The sequence below is a fragment of the Megalobrama amblycephala genome, linkage group LG8 (genome assembly GCF_018812025.1).
Source record: "Megalobrama amblycephala isolate DHTTF-2021 linkage group LG8, ASM1881202v1, whole genome shotgun sequence".
NCBI classification, from domain to species: Eukaryota; Metazoa; Chordata; class Actinopteri; order Cypriniformes; family Xenocyprididae; genus Megalobrama; species Megalobrama amblycephala.
The window spans coordinates 8,197,111-8,219,487 of NC_063051.1; the positions used below are offsets into that span (position 1 = coordinate 8,197,111).

Genomic DNA, 22,377 nt, shown 5'->3' on the forward strand with positions numbered 1-22,377 from the left:
CATTTCTGAAAACGTACATTTTTAATAAGTAACTAGATAAGACAGCTTGGGGTATGAGTGTGTGCAGTGTACATTGTAGAACAAAACGTCCAAGTATAATCAAGTTATGTTTACCACAGGCTTTATTTTACTCATAAATTGAATAACCCCATTATAAAATCCCATAGGAAAATCTTGAAGTAACCAGCGGTGAATTAGACCTCCGGGTTCTGGCATCATACTGTACCTGCACCTCTCTATTGTCTTATATGTAACTTTGAGAGGGACACTTAAACTCATATATCCAGACCTTCAGACTAACGGCAAAAGGTCTGGACTCTATAGCCCCTTTCATTGGCCAAGGACCGCCCAGTGGGCATCTGAATGACATGCAAAGCGACCAATCACAGTTAATTTTGTTCAGCATCATGTTTAAGGGTCTAAAGTCAATGTCCCTAAAATAACAGACTGGAGTGTACAACTATTGGATGTATTTTAAAGAGTCTATGCCGTGAACTTCACATACTTTTGAAAATCCAGTGTTTATTTGATCCTGATAAGCTCTTATTGTCACAGTTGTAAACACAACAGCTTTCCTCTTCCATAAGGGGGTTTGGCATCACAGCAGCTTTGTTTTCAGGTGGACCGTAAAAGGGGACCTATAATGCCCCTTTTACAAGATGTAATATAAGTCTCTGGTGTCCCCAGAATGTGTTTGTGAAGTTTCAGCTCAAAATACCCCACAGATCATTTATTATAGCTTGTGAAATTTGCCCCTATTTGGGTGTGAGCAAAAACGCGCCATTTTTGTGTGTCCCTTTAAATGCAAATGAGCTGCTGCTCCCAGCCTCTTTTTCCAAAAGAGGGCGGAGCTTTAACAGCTCACGCTTTGGTTGCTCAACAATAACAAAGCTGGAGAATCTCACGCAGCCAAAATGAGGATTGTCAGTAACAGTGTTCAGCGTTACATTGTTCAACTGATGGAGAGACTCAGGAAGAAGTTACAACTTTTAGAATGAAACTGGACGTTTCTGAATGGTTAGTGGATAAATTTATGTACTTGCTGTGGAGTTGATTCAACTCATTGACTAGTCATGTTAATCTTTTGACCCTCGTTTGTGAAGCAGTCCGGCGTAAAATGACGGCATGGCAACAACACTTGTCTAGAACAACTCTTCCTCTTCTCTAAAGCAGCCCAACATGGCCTCACCCCCTTTTTTGTGTGTTCTTGGGGGCAGGGTTTATGTAAATTTTAGGGTTAGTGATGTCACTAACCTGGGAAGAAGCTCATTGTAGTCCTTACCAGCCGTTTGTTGTAGTCGTTAAACAGCAAATTCTTTAAAAGGAAATACCTTCACATTACAAACTAAAGTTTACACACTAAAAAAAGTGAAATCATAATCCACCACCCCTTTAAAGAAAGTGACACACACGCGTCTCCCGGAAATCCTGTAGAATTCCACCAATCAGGTGACGGCATTGAAACTCCTGAAGTGTTTCCAATTTTGTGTGCATAAGCTTCAGACGTTAAGCCAACAGTCTGTGGACGTGATGTCTGAAGCTGAGACTAAAGGACACTAAGTAAATTATTTCAATTGATAGCAATGTCAGATTACAAAATGTGTTGGACTATTTATATGCACATCAAACATCTTGAGAGATTAAAAACTGTATTCATATCTATTATATAGTTTTTTAGGAAAAAACATATATCAAAAGTTCACACCACACACACACAAGCAGCCATGCCTCTCCCAAAGATGTGAGACAATGCCAGAAAGCGGCACTTAGGGCAAGGATTACCAAGATGTTTTTCTCTGGTATTTACCATATCTCCGTGGGGCTTATGCACCCATTTCACATCTATGTTTTGTTTACGTTGTGATGGAGACATCATACTGTGTGCAAGCAACAGCTTAGCCTAGAGCCCAGAGCTACAAGATAAAATTAAACTGAAAGCTCGAGATTTTAATTCAACTCCTCAGAGGGAAAATTTATCAGGGCAAACCAATATAGATATGCCACTATTAATGATAACATGGGAGGTGAGAGGCACAGGTGACACTTTGAGGGAGTGTGGGAGGAAAAAACGGGAACTACAAAGGGGCGACAGAGTAGAAAAGAAAACGGAAAGGCAGTAAGTGAGAAAACAACCGAGTGAGGATTTAGGAAACAACCTACCAAAACAGTAGAGCAGCGGAGAGGGAAAATCCAAGCATCAATAACGCACATTAGTCCTTGCACATCTGCTCCAGTTGAAACTCCTCCAAATTCACAGCTTCACACCATCCCTTGAGAGTTTAACTCTCTCCATAGTGCTCTCAAGATTTGTTGAATCCTGTTAACGGGGGGAAAATTCACTGAAGAAGAGTCATCCTATTAAAATGACTGGTTGAGACAAAAGACTGGATATCTGTGTGGATTTGTCGCACTGTGATTTGCTTATTTAAAATTCACTGCAAAAGAAACAGAAGCTAAATGCCACACAGGTCCTCTGAGAAAACACCACAACAGTATCAAAAAGAGCCTAGATTTTATGCTCGCCTGTAAGAAGGCTGAGAGAAACCATTATAGAACAAAGACAAAAAAGGAGCCTTGGAATTTCGGCTAACGTGTTTGCAACTTCTTTTTCTTTCCAGTCAGTCATTAGTCACAAAGGCAATTCTGATGCTGTGGCAGTATTTCAAAAACAACAACTTAGGTAACACAAAAACCTGAGCTGGTGGTAGCCCAAGATAGCCTGTAACTCAGCCTGAAGGCCAGAATCATAAATATACAGTGCTTGGGTGAGGGTGTTTGACATTTTTGCAGTTAAATAAATGGTTCACGTTGGGTGTATTACTCATTCTACTGAATATTACAGGCTAAAAGAGGTCTGGGCAGTCAAAACCCTGACAGCCATACTTCCTCTTACGTTGTTCTTGCTTAAAAAAATCAGGTGGAAATATCTAATGCTAATTTGGTCGTTTTATTTAACTCGTCATCCAGAGGTAATTATGTAGAGCGATGGCCGGCCGTTAACTAATACAGCCCCTCATTGACTGTAAACATATTGACGAATCAGGAGTCTCAATAATTCTTTGACGCTGCACTGAACACCTGAAGTCAACACAGAGGGACCTTTTAAATGAGGACAATCCTGGGCATGTACAAAAAGGAAAGGTCAGATGATGCCATAGCACCGGAGATCATGTGTTAACACATCGTCAAACACAAGGCGGATAGTGTGATGGAGGTGGAGACGACTGAGAAACTGCCAGATGTCTAGGCTTGCTCTGCCGTTTCTGTTTTGCTCTGAAAACAAGCAAGAACAAATGGGAAAAAATAAGACAATGGGCATTTTATAAAATGGTTAAAGGGATTAAAGGAATAGTTCAGTGAAAAATAACAATTCTGTCAACATTTACTCACCCTCATGTCGTTCCAATCCTGTATGACTTTATTTCTTCTGTGAACACAAAATATTTGAACATTGAAACCAAAATTTGTTCTTCTATGGCATTGTTGCGGAAACATATTTAGAAATATCTTCTGTTGTGTTCCGCATTAGACAGAAGACTATAATTGTGACAAAATTGTCATTTTTGGTTGAACTATCCCTTAAAGGATTAGCTCACTTCAGAATTAAAATTTCCTCATAATTTACTCACCCCCATGTCATCCAAGATGTTTATGTCTTTCTTTCTTCTGTTGAAAAGAAACATTCCAGGATTTTTCTCCATATAGAAAAACGTAGTGAAGTACCAAGTACCAATCCAGTGTCTAGAAAGCGAACATGCAAAGACTAAGTCAAGCGAAAGCAAAAAGGATGATTTTGAAGTTGGAGGAGAAAATAAGAAGTTTTCCGTCCCACCGCGGTACTTCCGCCTACGACCTTTCCAACGTGATTATGTAATGTGTGGCACATCGTAGAGCTATTGCAAGATGAGTATTTGTAGTTAAAAAGTATATACATTTTTTTATTTATTTTTTTTTATAAAATAACCGATCGTTTTGCTAGTTAAGACCCTTATTCCTCGGCTGGGATCATGTAGAGCTCTTTGAAACTACATTGAAACTGCAATTTGGACCTTTAATCCATTGTACCCCAGTGAAGAATCCTGGAAATTTTAATTCTGAAGTGAACTAATCCTTTAAAGAATGATTTGAATAATGAGTCTTTAGTACACTGAAAAAAAATTGGTGTAGAAAAATTGTTCCATTAGAAATTGTCAGTAAATTTCACAAACAATTACAAAGAAAACGGCAAGTAACACGTGAAATAGTAGAAAAACTGAAATAGTATTTTCTTCTAAAACATAATTTTTATTTACAACTTTGCAAAAATATTTTTTTAGCAGTGTAGCATGATTCATGGCATCTGTTGTAAATTTTAAACATTAAAATGCAATGCATCTGTGCATTTAAACAACACTAGCACAACGTCAGTCTGTCGGAAGATGCTCATCCGTATCTCTGTGACCTTTTCCTAAGGGGTCCAAAAAAAAAAAAAATCTTTGGCGGAATTTCCATTCCTGAAAATCTCTGTGCTTTCTCTTAATCAATTGGGAATAGCCTAATTCATTGGAATTAATGAATGAATTTATGAGATCTCGAATAAACAGTAATAAACTACAGAACAGTATTTGAGCTATGCAACAAAAACTAAATTGTGGCTTTTAGTCCATGTAGGACTATTTGCTTTGCTCCTGAACTATGTCCTTTTATGCACCTAAAACCCTCATCCCCTTATAGACACAACAAACAGTGTGAAAATATACAACGTAGTTTGCATTCTTATGATGTATTTCATAGAACAGTGGCTGGGTTGAACTTTAGGTTAATGAGCTACTCAATAATGTATTGATATATTCCTCGGGTCAGTGCTGCACAAGGATCTATCTCAATGACGCATGAAGTCAGAGGTTATAACCTTAAAATATAATGGACATTAGCTCACACCTGTCTACCTGATTTAATGTGTGTTCCTTCTACTAAAGCATATATTTCACATACCTGAACATCTGACAGGAGTTTAAAGTCCAAGGGTACAAGGCTGAAATTTAACAGTGTTATGGCATCAAACAGTGCACTGCATATCTAAGCTATCTCTTCACTGTATATCTAAAAGATTTTAGAGGAATGTTGGAAAAAATATGAAAAAATGTGGAATTGAATCACACATTTGATGTTTGTTTGCTCAGATTTGGCCTGTCGATATGTCCCGGTGCACACGAGAACACAAGCTGTCTTGGTTGATGTTTACACATCATAGAGGGAGATTGAAAACGAGGACTATTGTAAGAGGGAAAATATGACGTGTAATCATGATACTCTGCACATGCTGGATAGATTCTCTCTCTGTCAGAGAAAAAGAGGTTGGATCATTTCACCCCATAAGAAAGTATAAGCACAAATGTCTTGGATGGATATTTTTTCTTCTGCTTCCTGAAGTTCTGATGTCTCTGAATTAAAATATGCTTATTATATCTATATACTCTTAAAAGTAAAGGTTCTTTATTGGCATTGATGGTTCCATGAAGTATGGAAGCTTGTTTCCGACAAGGAATAAAACAATTTGACTTTTTATCTCACAATTCTGACTTTTTTTTCTCCGAATCACGAGATATAAACTCGCAATTGTGGGAAAAAATGTCAGAATTGTGATGAAAAAAAAATCATAATTCTGACTTTATATCACGCAATTGTGAGAAAAAGTCAGAATTGCGAGAAAAAAAGTCAGAATAAACTCGAAATTTACAATTTTTTAAGTTTAGAAGTTTATATCTCGCAATTCTGATTTATAGCTCAAAATTGCGAGTTTATATCACAATTCTGAGAAAAAGTCAGAAATGCAAGATGAATTGTGAGATAAAAAGTCGCAATTATCTTTTTTTATTCAGTGGCAGAAACAAGTTTCCATAATGAAGGACCTTTAACATCCATGGAAACTTTCCATTCCATAAAAGGATCTTTAGATTTTCAAAATGTTCTTCAAACTAAGAAAAAATGGTTATTTTATTGAAAGGTTCTTTGTGGACCACTGTAAAAACTCCATTTTGGAACCTATATTTTTAAAAGTGTAGTTTTTTTTTTGGTTATATGTTATGTATGAAATAATAAAAGACTTCTTAAAAAAATAATATTTTCTGCATTAATAATATTGTACCCTTGATTAAAGTTTGGATGCACGTCTCTAATTCTGAAATCTTTTCTGTCAGCCTAACTATTTCCCTGCATTTATCACATGTAAATCCCTCATCGCTAGCAGAGAAGGCTACCTTAAACTTGTGAGAAGTAGTGCAAGCAACAATAATATTTTAGTCGTTTTCACAGATCCGTGTGAATGGGGATCGTTTTGACAACGCTGATGTGTGTACATGAAACTTGAACTTTTCTGTTTTTAGGAAGAAAGGAAGAACGGAAAAGTTCTTCCTTTGCGTTTTTGAAAAGTTTCACGTACAGACATTAGCGTTGTCAAAATGATCCCCATTTACACGGATCTGTGAAAATGACTAAAAACACTGTATTTTGCATGCCAGGCAAGTAGTTGGCGATGTCTACGTGCCTATAGACTGAAAATGTAATATGGCATCACCGCTTTCACAAAGACGATAACGGTATTTTTTCAAAAACTTGCCCTTTGAAATCTGTTTTCAAAAGTATGAATTTTCAGGCCCCCAAAACACACTTGTCATGTACATGAATGGTCAAAATGTATTAAAAGTTATCCCTGTTAACACCTTTAATTTGTATTGAATTGATTACGATATGCCATTTAATCAAATTAAAGGCAGGGTAGGCGATTTGTTCCAGAAACATTTTTTGTTGTTGAAAGTAGCAATAGATAGCTTAAGATACCTTAAACTTGTGAGAGGTAGCGCAAGCAACAATAATATTTTAGTCGTTTTCACAGATCCGTGTGAATGGGGATCGTTTTGACAACGCTGATGTCTGTACATGAAACTTTTATAAAACACAAAGGAAGAACTTTTCTGTTTTTAGTACATTGTTGTCACGTAAACACACCAATCTGTTGACAACTAGTAGACCCGCTGTCTATTCTGTTGTATCAAGTAAAAGTCACCGGTCTTCATGCAGATGTGTTTTGTCAACGTTCGCAACACAGAGCAAATGTTTTTCTTATTGTTTATCATACCAGCAACATCTATATTTAGCAGTTTAAACGACAAATAATGATAGTAAGATAGAGATTCAGAACAAAGCTACACAGAGCTACAATCACAAACCACTCAGCTATTCTGAAGAGATGACAGATGCTGATAGCCTAGGGTCCCTGTGTCCCATCTTTAAAAGTATTAATTGCTCTCTCTTTTTTTAATCTAGGATAAATCCAGCCCAAAATCAAAACTCAAGCTTGAAAAAGATTATAAAAACGAACCATAAACAAAGTCCATTAGACATGTGGTAGGATTGACTCTAGTGGACTTTGTTTGGCATTTGCTGAGAAGCGCCTGCCCCTCCTTTCAATGACTTCTCCAGCTATCTGATAGCAGGGAGTCCCTGGCATTTAAGAAGGGTCACACATCTGAGGACAGTAGTGTACAGATCTTAGACCAGACTGGTAGTTCAAAAGAGGTAATGTTGAGCCAATTTGTCAGCTACTCACAAACATCTGTACACTGTAACATCTTAAACCTGGCATTTTCATCCCAATTCACACCTTCAGGGAGGCAATTCTTGCTGCGTCTGCAAGTCCCAGTTTTCAAATGTCTTTAAATGCCAGGGATTCCCCATCATAAGACACGTGAGAAAGCCGCTGTGCTGAAAAATCCAGTACAGTTGCTTTTGATTCAATTCTTGAAAAATAACTCCTATGCTGACCTCTATATTTGCATTTAGAAAAGGAGGTCAATAAACTACAGTAGAGCTTTAACAGAGTAAAAAATACTCATCCAAAACTGATGTCAATACTGTAAGCCAGTAAACGTAAAAAAAAAATTCCATGGTAACATTTAAATTAACAAATAAATTAACATATCAAATAGAAACCTGGCTACCCTGGGTTACATTATATTCGATAAAAGTACTTTTTAAGTATCAGGTAGAAACAGCTCCTTGAGGTAACAATGGCATGTTTGTATTTTAAAGTGACTTTTTTTTATTCATTTTTACTCTTATACATACTGGATTAGGTACTTTGTTATGTACTCAAGAGACTCAATATAGAAAAAAAAAAAAAAACATCTTTTTTTGTTTTGTGAAGTTTATTAAAATATGTATTTTCCATATCAGCTCGATTGTCTTGCTGTGTTTACATACAGTCTGACGGCACTATTGAAGTCTGTCCTTCATAATCTGAGGACGAGTCCACTACATGCACAAGTAAAATACACAAAAATGCACATTATTTACTGTAGTACAGCCAAGGTGGCATGAATATAACATTGCCCTTTTTGCAGTTCTAGCTTACTCAATTAAGTTATACACATGGATAATGATTGCGGGACATGTCAAAGATGTTTGAGGTATAGTCTACAAAATAGTCAATATGAGCAAAACTGTAAAATCCTTGCTTTCTCCTATTCACATTATTTCAGCCCTTATGTAAACACAACTGTTCAAAAAACAATGATGTTTCAATTATTTACAATGCTAAAATAGACAGATAACATAGCTCTCTCTTCTAATCAAATGAGCACATCAGGAACATTGTGTTTTGTGCCGTTTAATATATAATGTCATGCTGTGCAGTCGGAATAACCAGAGATTTGACAAGAGACACGACTGTTATAAAGCAAAGAATGATAAAGACGGCATATTCAACTCAATCTCAGTAGTACAATATTCCTGCACAGGGAAATTAAATGTGTCTCAGAAACAGAATAAATGAAAAAATATTTCTAAATAAGCACAAGAGACTGCAATGATAATTCAAAGACTTCCATTCACTTTAACTTAGACTAGATGTCTACTGCGACAAAACGCTCACCAACTTTCATCCATTCATCTACGTTCCCATCCATCTATTCAGATGTTCAGTAAATTAAGGTGAAAGCTCTCAATGTTTCCTTCCAACAATGAGTGTGGCCAAACAAAAGCTTAAGTGCTGAGATGGACTGCTGGTGCATTTGAGAGAAAATTGCATCTATCTGACAAAAGTGGCATGATAAACAATAAGAAAAATATTATACATTTGCTCTGTGTTGCGAACGTCGACAAAACACATCTGCATGAAGACCAGTGACTTTGACTTCATACGACAGAGAGTCTACTAGTTGTCAACAGATTTAGAGTATGTTTACATGACAACATTGTACTAAAAACAGAAAAGTTCTTCCTTTGCGTTTTTGAAAAGTTTCATGTACAGACATCAGCGTTGTCAAAACGATCCCCGTTCACACGGATCTGTGAAAACGACTAAAAACACTGTATTTTGCATGCCAGGCCAGTAGTTGGCGATGTCTACATGCCTATAGACTGGAAATGTAATACGCGTTTGCATGGCATCACCACTTTCACAAATTTCCATTTTCGTAGAGACAATAAAATTTCCATTTTACACAGAGACGATAACGGCATTTTTTCAAAATATTGCCCTTTGAAATCTGTTTTCAAAAGTTTGAATTTTCAGGCCCCCCAAAACACACTTGTCGTGTACATGAACGGCCAAAATGTATTAAAAGTTATCCCTGTTAACACCTTTAATTTGTATTGAATTGATTACGATATGCCATTTAATCAAATTAAAGGCAGGGTAGGTGATTTGTTCCAGAAACATTTTTTGTTGAAAGTAGCAATAGATAGCAATCACTAAGTTAAAGAAGAATTAAGTAACTTTTTTTAACTTCATAAATAGTTTTCTAAGTCCTTACGATGGTTAATTGACTTGTAGTGGTGTGTTTGAGGCGTGCACTAACCCCCTCTGGCATGTCTACGCCATAACACAACAGCACTTGCAAGTAGGGCTGTACAAGGATTAATTACACATACATGTATAAATTTAAGAAATATATGCATGTATAAATAAATATATATTTAAATATAATTTATATATTATATATATATAAATATAAATATTTTATATATAAATAACATTTTTCTTAAATATACATATGTATGTGTGTGTATTTATATATACATAATTATTATACACAGAACACACACATTTATTACGTAAACTGAGACTTTTATTTTGCAAACGATTAATCGCGATTAATCCTTGTGCAGCCCTACTTGCAAGTTGAGCTGCGCCGACCCGACACAATCTCGCCTCATGTTCACGTTCACGCAAGAGTGACAAAATGCTTTACGGTAATTCAAAAACAATGTATATACAGTATTATGACTTAATAAGACGAAAATTACCCACCTCCATCGAGATTTCTTGTACTGTATTTGCAAAACTACTGCGCTGGTGAGCGTTGTAGTCGTTGTAGTCCAGAGCTGCGCTTGGAGTATTTACGATAGTGTGATTCACTGAAGGAACCTGAAGGGGGAGCTTCGCAAATCTTACTGAGTTCCGCTTTAAGAGGGCTAAATGAACCAAAACAAGGAGCTTATGCTGCATTCACGCCATAACTACCGTAATTTGGAAAAAAAATGAAAACCCGTGACATTATACGTGGAGCAGTTTGTGACTCGAGTTTCAATGGCAACACTATCAATGTTCGTTCATGTGTTTTGGAGGAGGTGTGGCTTTGTAGAGTGCTCTGAAGGGAGGGTGGGATCTTATGCTTTCAAAGCTGCTCGCTATTGCTAGCCTCTCCGAAAATTACCTACCCTTCCTTTAACTCACTCTTAGAAGAAAAGTTTCTATATAGAATCTTAAAGGGTTCTGTCAGGTGCTTAATATATAGAACCTTTTAGGGGATTTTATGATTTTAAAAGTCAACGTATTGTATATTTTACATAGCGTCCTATAGTTCTAGCAGCAGTGTTCTAGTATTAGAGCAAAGGGTAACACTTTACTTGAAGGGGTGTGCATAAGACTGACATGACACCTTCATAATCATGACATGACACGTGTCATGAATATGAAAGAGGTTTTATGAATGTTTATGACAACTGTCATTAAGTGTCATTTGCTCAATTATGTCATTTTTAATGCAAAGATGACATTGTTTGAGATGTCCGAGTTATGACAACTTGACATAAACCAATACATCGTAACCTGTCAGTGTCTTTGTCATGACAACTTGACATCATTTAGCTTTATGGGTTAACATTGCATTAAACTGTCATGTGGTTGGTTTTGACATTGGCTGTCATGAGGCCATTATAATAGTGTCATAAATATGTATCTTGAGCTCAAGTACAGTGGTACAAATTGAACTTGTCATTAAAATGTCATTAAGTGACAATACTCTGACAAATAATTTTATAATAGCGTCATGACTATTTTTCATTTCATGTTTTTCTTTTTTTTTTTTCTTTTTTTTTTACGTTTCCTCCAACAGAAGGTCAGATTATAGACAATTTCAAATTTCGTAAAAAAGATGACACTGTTATAAAATAATGGTAACACTTTATTTTAGGGTCTTTTAACTAGTTGCTTATTACTATTAGCATTCATATGGCTAAAATATTGGCTGTTTATTAGTACTTATAAAGCACATATTAATGCCTTATTCTGCATGACCTTATTCTACATTCTTAATCCTACCCAATACCTAAACTTAACAATTAACTATAATAAGCAGTAAATTAAGAGTTTATTGAGGGAAAAGTCATAGTTAATCGTTTATATATGTGTTCCCTATACTGAAGTGTTACCAAAATAATGTAATGTAATGTTAACCCATAAAGCTAAGTAGTTTTTTAAGTTTGATAATTAATCTGCTATGTCATGTTTATGACAGGTTATGATGTTTTGCTAATGTCACGTTGTCATGACAAAGACACTGACAGGTTATGATGTGTTGGTTTATGTCAAGTTGTCGTAACAAAGACATCTCAAACAATGTCACCATTGCATTAAAAATGACATAATTGAGCGAATGACACTTAATGACAGTTGTCATAAACATGCATAAAACCTCCTTCATATTCATGACATGTGTCATGTCAAGATTATGAAGGTGTCATGTCAGTCTTATGCACACCCCTTCAAGTAAAGTGTTACCGAGCAAAGGAATCCGAACATTCTCCTTCACTCATATGCTTTCCACATGCAAAAACAAACCGAACTTCTCTATAAAACTAAAAATGAGCATGGTGCTACAACTGTTCGGCTAGTCAGTTCACGAAGCATGGCATGTTGCTAATGTGTATCCCTCTGTTATTGCACAATTATTGACAGAATGGTGTTCAAGGTTGGCTACCCATGTTAAGTCTCCTATGTTATTTATTTTGGGGTGCAGACATGTCCTCTCTAATGTTCCCTCCAAAATAAAATGCTACTGATCTTCTCTCATAATTCCACATTCGTACACACGAGTCCACAGGGTGAGCTCAACAGGGCAGATCGAGAGTCTTTCAGTCTCCCCACGCCCAAGTGTGCAGCAATCTGAGGTACAATTTTCAATCACAGCATCCTTTCATCAACAGGCTCTCAACTAACAGCTGTCCTTGGGAGAGCCCTTGACCAGGACACTGCTAGTTCTGTAAGCTAATGTGAAGAGATCTTCCACCGCAAACTGGCACGACATGAATGTAGATTCAGCGTGGACAATCTCTGTGATCTACAAACCTGCTCGAAATTATTTGGAGGCTATGCATTGATTCTAGAATTAATTGGACTGTTTTAAACCATTTGTTTGGTTTTTATGAGAGAAACATTCAATGGAAAAATATGTGGAGCGAGACATGATTTTTATCATCTGGAATAGTGAAAAGTTTGCTAAAACAATACCTAAATAGGTTTTTGGCTACTGATTAACATTTTCCAACAGCATTTGAAGAGCTGAGGAAAAACAAGCTATTGCATTTGATTGTATTTTAAAATGTAATTTATTCCTGTGACCAAAGTTGAATTTACAGCATCATTACTGCAGTCTTCAGTGTCAGATGATCCATAAGAAATCATTCTAATATGCTGATTTGCCACTCAAGAAACATTATTGATTATTATAAATGTTGAAAACAGTTGTGCTGCTTAATATTTTTGTGGAAAGCATGATTTTTTTCTTTGATAAATAGAAAGATTTTATTTGAAATTCTTTTGTAACATTACAGATGTCTTTACTCTCACTTTTGATCAATTAAATGCATCGTTTTTTTTTTTTTTTTTCTCTAATGCATCGGTTGTGGGGAATTACTTAAAATTGGATAAACATGATAATCTGTTCTGCAGGTGTACAAGGCAGAGGATCATAGAGTGTCACACACCTGTTTCAGCAAACATTTACAAAATCTGGGCTCATACACCAACAAATCACTGGTGTGTGGATTTCTTCACAGGTTGGAAGCTAGACCAGACATTCTACTGCACTTTTTCAAGCAGGAAGTTGTTTTTCATTTTTGTGTGTGTGTGCAATCCAGAGCAGCATTAGACCCTGTTTCTCTCAGGTGTCCTGGTTATTTTGTTCAAGTTGGTATGCATTATTTGTTGTGGGAAAAAATTGTAACACTGCAAAGAAAGAAAACAAACTAATTAATTAAAGGGATATTTCATTCAAAAATGAACATTTTGTCATCATTTACTTACCCCTTAAGTGGTTCCTAATATGTATGAGTTTCTTTCTTCTGCTGAACACAAAAGAAGATATTTTAAAGAATGTTGGTAACCAGACTTAATGGCGCACATTGATTTCCATAGTAGGAAAACAAATACTATGGAAGTCAGTGGGTGCCATCAACTGTCTGGTTACCAACATTCTTTAAAATATCTCCTTTTGTGTTCAGCAGAAGAAAGAAACTCATACAGGTTTGGAACAACAGGGGGAGTAAATGATGACAAAATTTTCATTTTTTGAGTCAACTATCCCTTTAAAAGGTTAGATCACCCAAAATAAAAAAATAATGTCATTTATTACTCACCCTCATGTCGTTCTACACCCATAAGACCTTCATTCATCTTCGGAACACAAATTGAGATATTGTTGATGAAATCCGATGGCTCAGTGAGGCTTCCATTTCCAGCAATGTTACTGCACCTACTAAAAAAAGGTACTAAAAACATATTTAAATCAGTTCATGTGAGTTCAGTGGTTCTATCTTAATATTATAAAGCGACAAGAATACTTTTTGTGCGCAAAAAAAAAACAAAATAACGACCTTTCAACAATATTTATATGGGCCGATTTCAGAGCTTTGGAGCTTTACAAATCGAATCAGTGTATCGGAGCGCCAAAGTCATTAAGGTGAAAGCCGTTTGATGGGGGTTTGAATCGCTAATTCGAATAGAACAACTGAAGTCACATGAACTGTTTCAAATATGTTTTTAGTACCTTTATGGACCTTGAGAGTTTTGCTTTGCTCTCAATAGAGGCCTCACTAAGCCATCGGATTTCATCAGCAATATCTTAATTTGTGTTCTTACGCATGTAGAACGACATGAGAGTAAGTAATAAATTACATTATTTTCATTTTTGGATGAACTAACCCTTTAACAAACACAGAAAATATTAAGAACATAAACATAAACCTCAAGTACAGAGTGGTACACATTATCATTTCATCTCGTCAAATAAATTCATATTTTTGTCACAGATGTGGATGTTTGGTCAAATGCCATGTATCTGTCAAACAGGCTTGTTATCTCAGATAACCTGTCATTGTTTAATTTCAGACTGACTCAGTGACAGCTGGTGGACGTCCTACGTGTTATAGGAATTAAACGCAGTGCTCATCTGTTTGGTTAGGGATGATCTAATTGAATTTTCTGTTTCCTCATATCTGACTCACAAAGAGATCGAATCAGATAATCCATTCATGCTGTTGTTTACAAGAAAAGATAATGTAAACAGGACAGAAAGTGGTTGTATACTACAGAACTAAAAGATTGTCAGTATGAATTCTTTCTTTATTCGTGCTTGAAGGAAGGACTCAACTCACAATATCATAAACTTGGACTGGGCTCTTTTGACTCGGGCTAGAAGGAAAACCACCCAAAACAGCCTAGAAACATTAATTCAAGCAACTGCATAACAACACACTAATAAAAGCCACTTAGAAAACCTAAGCAACTGCATGGCACCACCCTAGCAACTAAATGCATAGAAACACATTTAAATCCACCCAGAACACCTTAGCAATCACATGGAAACACACTAGCCTCAGCAAAGCAACACCCTGGAAACCACACCGCATGTCTAGCGACTGCATAACAACACACTAAAAACTCTCGAAACAGCTTAGCACTCAAAACAGTATAGCAACTGCATAGCAACACTCTGGAAACCACCTAGAATGTATAGTGACTGCATAACAACACACTAAAAGCACTCAAAACACCTTAGCAACTGCATAGCAAAACCCTGGAAACCACCTAGAAAGTCTAGCGACTGCATAACACATTAAAGCACTCAAAACACCTTAGCAACTGCATAGCAACACCCTGGAAACCACCTAGAATGTGTAGCGACTGCATAACAACACTAAAATCTCTCAAAACAGCTTAGCAACCGCATAGCATCACCCTGGAAACCACCCAGAATGTCTCGCAACTGCATAACAACACACTAAAAACACACAAAACAGCTTAGCAACTGCATAGCAACACACTAGAAACCACCCAGAATATCTAGCAACTGCATAAATACACACTAAAAGCACTCAAAACACCGTACCGCATAGCAACTCTTACACTACCTTCCAAAAGTTTGGGGTTATGGTATGTTTATTTATTTTAATACGTTTATCTCAAGTTTTGCATGGAAAAGTGGAACTCATTTTCTTCACATAATGTAAAAAACATTTTATTTAATAGTATCATTTATTATTTAGGCCTGACTCTTATTATTTGAGCCTATCACATCATGCTTTTAGCTTTATACATCAGTTCTACTTGCAAGAAATAAATATCAATAATTGCTTTTCAGACAAAATTAAGCTAGTTAGTACGTATATTTCTTTTTGAACAATAAAAAATAGTCCAAAAGTAGTCAAAGCATCAAGTTTTGTGTCTGACCAAATTAAGCAACACACAGACAGGGAAGCAACTCAGAACTAACTCTCGTATTCCAAATAACAATATACAACATTAAAATGTATAAAGTTGTGCAGTCGGGGAGTAATTATTATTTCTATCTCCTGCAAGTCATTAAATGCCTTCTGGTTTACACTGGCCAGTGTCTCTATGTCCTCAATCAAAACTCGAACAAATGGTACACGCTTGCACACCGCAGGTTTCTGTTGCTCCACATGTGCTGCGTATTGGAGCGGACAGATAGCGGGCCATGCCAAGTGCGTTTTAATTAACATCTATCTGCGCTCGCGCCAATGCCTGCTGACCCACTACTGTGCTGCCAAGACACATCTGAATCAACTGTAACGAGCACAATAGCTTAGCATGTTAGCACAGGGGGAACAGGTTGAAAGCAGACACAACAACAACAACAGCCGAGTCATGCTCAGAGAGCAAAAGAGAGGTGGGAAAGACAAGAGAGAAAACAGGATGAGAATGAGCAGAGGAGAGTCTTAAGGGATCCAAGAGGCAGAAATGTGCTAGTTCATCTTTTTTTTCCCTTATCAAATCTCTTAAATTGGTGACGTGCAATCATGCTGATTTCTAGGAGGTCTAATCAATGATGGCCGCAGTGTGTGATTAGCTCCCGCAAAGGCCTGCTCAGTCTTATTGGCAAAGCATTTCTAGTATCCTGGTCTGATAATGTTTAATTCATCTATTGTTTCCGGTATGTTTTATTTTCATCTGCATTGTTACAACAGTTCTTCATTTAAAGGTGCAATGTGTAAAATTTGGGAGGATCTATAGAAAGAAATGCAATATAATATACATAACTATGTTTTCAGGAGTACATAAAGACCTTACATAATAAACTATTGTGTTTTTATTACCTTAGAATGAGCCATTTCTATCTCATACACCGCGGGTCTCCCTCCATGTCAAGTCGTCATTATGCGCCGCCATGTTTCTACAGTAGCCCTAAACGGACAAACACTCAGCAGAGCACGTTTAGTCACTATGTTGGTGTTCTTCTAAATTGTTTGTGTTTTTAGAGGCAGCTTGCATCATCACTACATTGAATACGCATGAAGAAGAAATATTAGTAGTAGTCGTCTGGTTTATTAGAAGCAGAGGCCATTCTTTGTTAGAAGTAACCTCAGAAGAAACCTCATTGCTTGACTGGCTAATGTACTCTCTGCTGTCTCGGACAGTGACATCTTTGACTTGTGTCGGCCAGACGGCCACCATAGCTTCTCTATTTTGCCTGAAAGGGAGGGGTGAGCTGCCATTGGTTGCAGTTCGCAACCTCACCGCTAATGCCTCTAAAATTTACACACTGCACCTTTTAATTATCTTGTGTGGCTTATACATTGTAATTTTATGCAGTATGCAATTCATAATTTACAATTACTGTTGGCCAAAATAATGGTTTGAGGACAAACAAAGCCGAGGACACACTTAACGACTGTAAGGCTGATTATGAATGTAAATTGATACTTATGACTGATCGCGCTCAAACGCGTCCAGTCAGAGCCAGTTGTGTTCAGTCGGCGATTACAGTCGGTGTTCAAATCTCGTGAGCAAGTATTTAAATCTGCTTCAGTCGCAGGAAACAATCGCTGTGTGTTGAGCACAGAATGTTTTAGAATCTTTTAGCTAGTTGTTGAATGTGTGCCCGGCTTTAGCCTTTCCATTTTTTTTTCAGTTTCATGAATTATAGTTTATATTTAGCTGGAGAAAAAAAAAACATTAATTAGCCTAAAATTCACAATAAATACTGATAGATATGTTGTGGGAGATAATCCGATTTATTTCTCAAAAGTATTGTTCTCAAATCGGTGACAATAAACAGCTGTTAAAATTCCATTTTTTCCCCCTTGATAATAATGCTGGAAAACATCAATAACTTTTTTTGTAGCTAAGACTTTAAACTGTTAAAATAAACCAAAACAAAAAACAATACTCAGAATTATTCACATCACAAATTTAAAGTGAAGGTGTAATTTTGGCACTTAATTTCAGAAATTCTGCCATTTGGCTAATGGCATAGTAGCAGGGAAATAAATGATCGAGAAGTGGAGTAAACTGTCTATGTATTGGTGGTCTTGTTGACGGGATGTCTTTTGGGAGAGGAACGCTGCCGACGGAGGGAGAAAGACCTACTGGCTGTTCACACACGTACAAAATGATAAGTAAGGCAAAGGGAGATGTGGATTAGATTTAGTCAAGGGGTCTTAATATTTTACACATGCAGCTTGCAGCCATTCCACTCAGTTCCCATGGATGGATTTACGTTTTGATGCACGATTTCTGTGGTAGACAGAGAGTACGAGAGGAACACTGAGAGAGATTCCTATCAACTTCAGGGGATTGGGGAGATGACTATCAATCCTCCCTGTATGTCATCATTAACTGTGTTGTATCCATATACAGCTCTGGTCCTGGATGATAATTTGACAGTGACCAAGCTAAAACACACAATACAGTAACAGCTATGACACAAAACATCTGTTCACCAGCTACCCATAAAGAATATATACTGTTATTGCTTACACAGAGAATAAATCTTGGACAAAGCTTGAATTTATCCATCAGGAACTCACTGGATGATGAATAGTGCTCTCTGTATGACAGATGCTGAAGGGGTAAGATCAGTCAGTAAGATTCATATTTAAAAAAAAAAAAAAAAAAAAAGCATTAAGAAACCTCTTCTTCTCACCAAGACTGCATTTATTTGATTAAAAATACAATAAAACTGCAATATCTAAAACATCTAAAACAGTTCTGAAAACAATGTAATTACACAGTGCAAAAGTAAATTCATATTCTTGCTGAGTGGTGAACTGTTTTGAAAAATTAGATGAAAACGATGACCATCAATGAATCAAGAAGCACGTATGATGGTTTGCTCTGGTCAACTACCGTTAAGATCTCTTATTAATTATTCGGCATCAGACAGACTACAAATTGAAGTAAACAACCCTCCTCGCAAATATGAGGTTACTGACAGCCTCTCAAACTCAATAAGCCAAACTGACGTACACACACAGCCGCATACACACGCCAAAACTTCTCGTGTGCTATTAAAACGGCCATCCGCTCTCACAGTTTGAGCTCTGTGCTGACGTGGGAGAAGGGGGGTGTTAAAGAGATATATATGAGACATTTAAACAGCCAGCTCATGACAAGGTTATTGTTGTGTGTGCCTCCAGGTCGGGTGAAGATGAGGAAAGAGTAATTGAGCACTTTGGAGGACATGCAGTGGATGCAATTACTGCGCTGTTATAGCATGCAGTGAGGGAGTGCCTTATGCCATCCATAAAAATGTCCGAAAGAGAGTAAATCAAGCAGTCTAGAAGAACAAGAATCGCTTCTCGCTTTCCTTGTCTTCCCTCGCTCACTCTTAGTCTTTGCTAGACCTGGTTTGTTTTTTAAAAAAGGGCTTGGATAATGTTTAACAGGCCTCAAACTCTCAATTTTTAATTACACTTTTTTTTACATTTTCAACTTTCTTTAGTGTGTAAAGTTGCTGTTTGAGCATGAAAAGATCTGCAAAGTTACAAAGCACAAAGTCCATTCCAAAGGGAGTTTTTCTCTATATCAGTAAGAACTGTTTCTGAACTCCCTGAAATGCCTCCACTGTAGTCTTGTGTTTTCTTCCAGGTAGGAACACATTACAATATTCCTCATTTAAATAATTCCCACCCAAGTAATACGCAAAAAAAAAAGAAGGCAAGGCCTGGTTGAGTTGCGTTAGTGTGTTAAAACTCGCAGTTATGGTAAGGGGCGTGACATTTCCAAAACACGCTCGAAGCGGCTGACCCATCACAACACACTGGTCCAGCTGACCAATCAGAGCACATTGCGCATTTTGGAAGGAACGTTACTGACAGACTGGGAGGAGAGTTGCTGCAACAATGTCAAATATGTGAAAATAATGTATGTTTTGAACATTTAAAGGGGTGATGAACTAAGAAATCAAATTTTCCTTGAACTTTTGACATATAAGAGGTCATCATACTATAAGAATATCCTGTAAGTTTCAGAGCCGAAAACTTCCTTGTTAGTCCAATAAAAGCTTTTATTGACACCAGACCCAGCAAACGACAGGATTTTCAAAGTGGGGATCTATGACGTCAAAGAGCAGCAAGCACCACCTCCGCAGAAGAAGAAGATCAACGCCTACTTCATCCCTGCCTGTTTAGCCCCGCCCACCAATTCACTCATGACATGCAATAGAATAGGTAGCCTAAGTAACATAGGCCTACGTGGTGCTAAACCAGATCAAGCTACCAAGCAATAAACATGCCATTGAGGATTACAAAATATTGTGCAATGCCTGGACTTGACAGTAATGCAACATGTAAGTAACTGTGTTAATTACAATGCCTGATCTGATATTAATGATTCATGTACAGTCAGATGTTCTTTGTCTGTGTGTCAGTGAATCAAACCAGTGACTAAACGGCCAACTTGTGTTGTTTCTCTTAGTAGGATGAAGATAATCTGTTATTTAACGGTGATTAAATTATATAAAGAAAGCGATCAAAGAAAGCTCCCTTTGCAATCACTGGAGCAGCTCGCGCTGAAGCTGTCAATCAAACAGCGCAAGTTTATCGTGATTGACACGCGTAAAACTCACGTTTTATTCAACAAATCTCTTAGCTATATCGCGTTTGCACTGTTAGTGAAGATGAAAGCATTTGTTATTGTACAGAAATTGAGTTGCAATGACGAGGTCACTGCTTTCATGTGCTCAACATGTCTGTGATTGGCTACACAGTGTTCATCTCTGCAACCTTCATGCCACAATCTATTATATAATGCCATAGATCTAAATGTAATGCAACACTTTTCACGATTAGTTAACCTCGAGAGCTGTAATAGTAAAATCGCGGTAAAAGAGAGAGTAATACTTTGCTATTTCAAATGGAAAGATGTCAGCCAATCACAGTAGTGGCCATTTACATTGAAGTCTCACAGCAGACACGCCCCTTAAAACAGAGCGTTCTAACCAGAGGGCTAAAACCAGGGTAGGAAAAATGCCTTTTATTTATAAATTATGATCATTTTGGATGTAAAAAGCATACTAACATTATAAGTGCACCCCAGGAAACATTATAAAACAATAAAACAACGCAGTTCATGACCCCTTTAAACCTATTCTAGTAGACAGCAAAATCAAAACTTTGTAAAAGGGCATAATATGGCCTCTTTAATTGACTGATAATTCCATTAAAGATACAAAATGCTACAACTGACACTGTCTACAAATTTGTAATTTACAGGCTTTCAAAATCTTGACAACACTATTTTAAAAAACAAATGTTACCATTGGAATACGATGAGATATTCTGGAGGGTGAATTTGATCTTTTGCTATCACATCCTGGTCAAAATCCTCCTCAAAAGTGTGTGCTGGAGGTGTTTCAGGATGGGTGTTGTCCTTCACAATCGACTGCAAACTCATTCAGGTCTGGAACACCAACGTTTCATGGCCCACTGTTTTCCTGATGGATAAAATCAAATAACATTATGGAATCAAATGGTTTGCAAACAGGGTTTGTTCAAATTCCTAATCCTAAAGTATGAGCAACAGTAATAGTGGTGCTTTAACACCTAAAATTAAATCTACAGTCTCTGCCAATGATGTGGACTTGGATTTCAAGGACACAACAACTCAATACAATAACTCAGTCAGACAGCGCTCAATTAGACAGAAGCTAAAACATATGCTCAGAGTCAGATGCCTTATTGACTCATCGGGACAATTCAATCACTTATCGGTCTTATCATCTGTCTTACAGGTACATCGCTCCGTAATAGCTCAATGTTGTCCACAAGTCCTCTAGCTTGTCAAAAAATCATTTAAAATAATATAATAACCCATTTTACCATTAAAAACTACATGAAAGACAACCTCGTTTTAATACTACAATAATTGTAATTGGGACCTTGTGGTTGAAAGGTGCACTCATTTTTCACACATTAAAAAATGAATAGTACTTTTGAGAAATATATGATTAAAACCATGTTCACTTACATGCAATGAAGACTCCAGAAGTATGAGTCTTCATTTTATCCTTCATGGGGTGGATCCAAGACATGCTGAATTCACAAGGCCACCGGTTGACCTAGTTAAAACAACATAAACAAGAGGAGCAAAAGATGAACACAGCTTTAGTGGGAAATGACAGCAGGCAACATCATGCATCCACACCAACTGATATCAAAAGTCCAAGACCACTCATAAGAAGAGCTGTGCAACTTAAAGAACTTTAAGAACATGTATTCACTACGTCAATTGTGTTGATGCATCAGTTATTTGTGCCAAGGTCTTCCTTTGTACCTGATGTTTTCTTTGGCGAAATGCCTATGTAATTGTTGCAA

At 36.9% G+C, this 22,377-nt stretch overlaps 1 long non-coding RNA gene across 1 annotated transcript; it reads right to left on the reverse strand.

The window, feature by feature from the left end:
• Positions 1–1,295: 1,295 nt before the first annotated feature.
• On the reverse strand, positions 1,296–22,122 carry LOC125273570. Its single transcript, XR_007186096.1, has 5 exons — positions 22,031–22,122; positions 21,321–21,497; positions 3,630–3,741; positions 3,391–3,427; positions 1,296–3,273 (listed from the first exon to the last, which is right to left on the reverse strand). It is a non-coding gene; the product is annotated as an uncharacterized LOC125273570 (long non-coding RNA).
• Between the last annotated feature and the right edge of the window lie 255 nt (positions 22,123–22,377).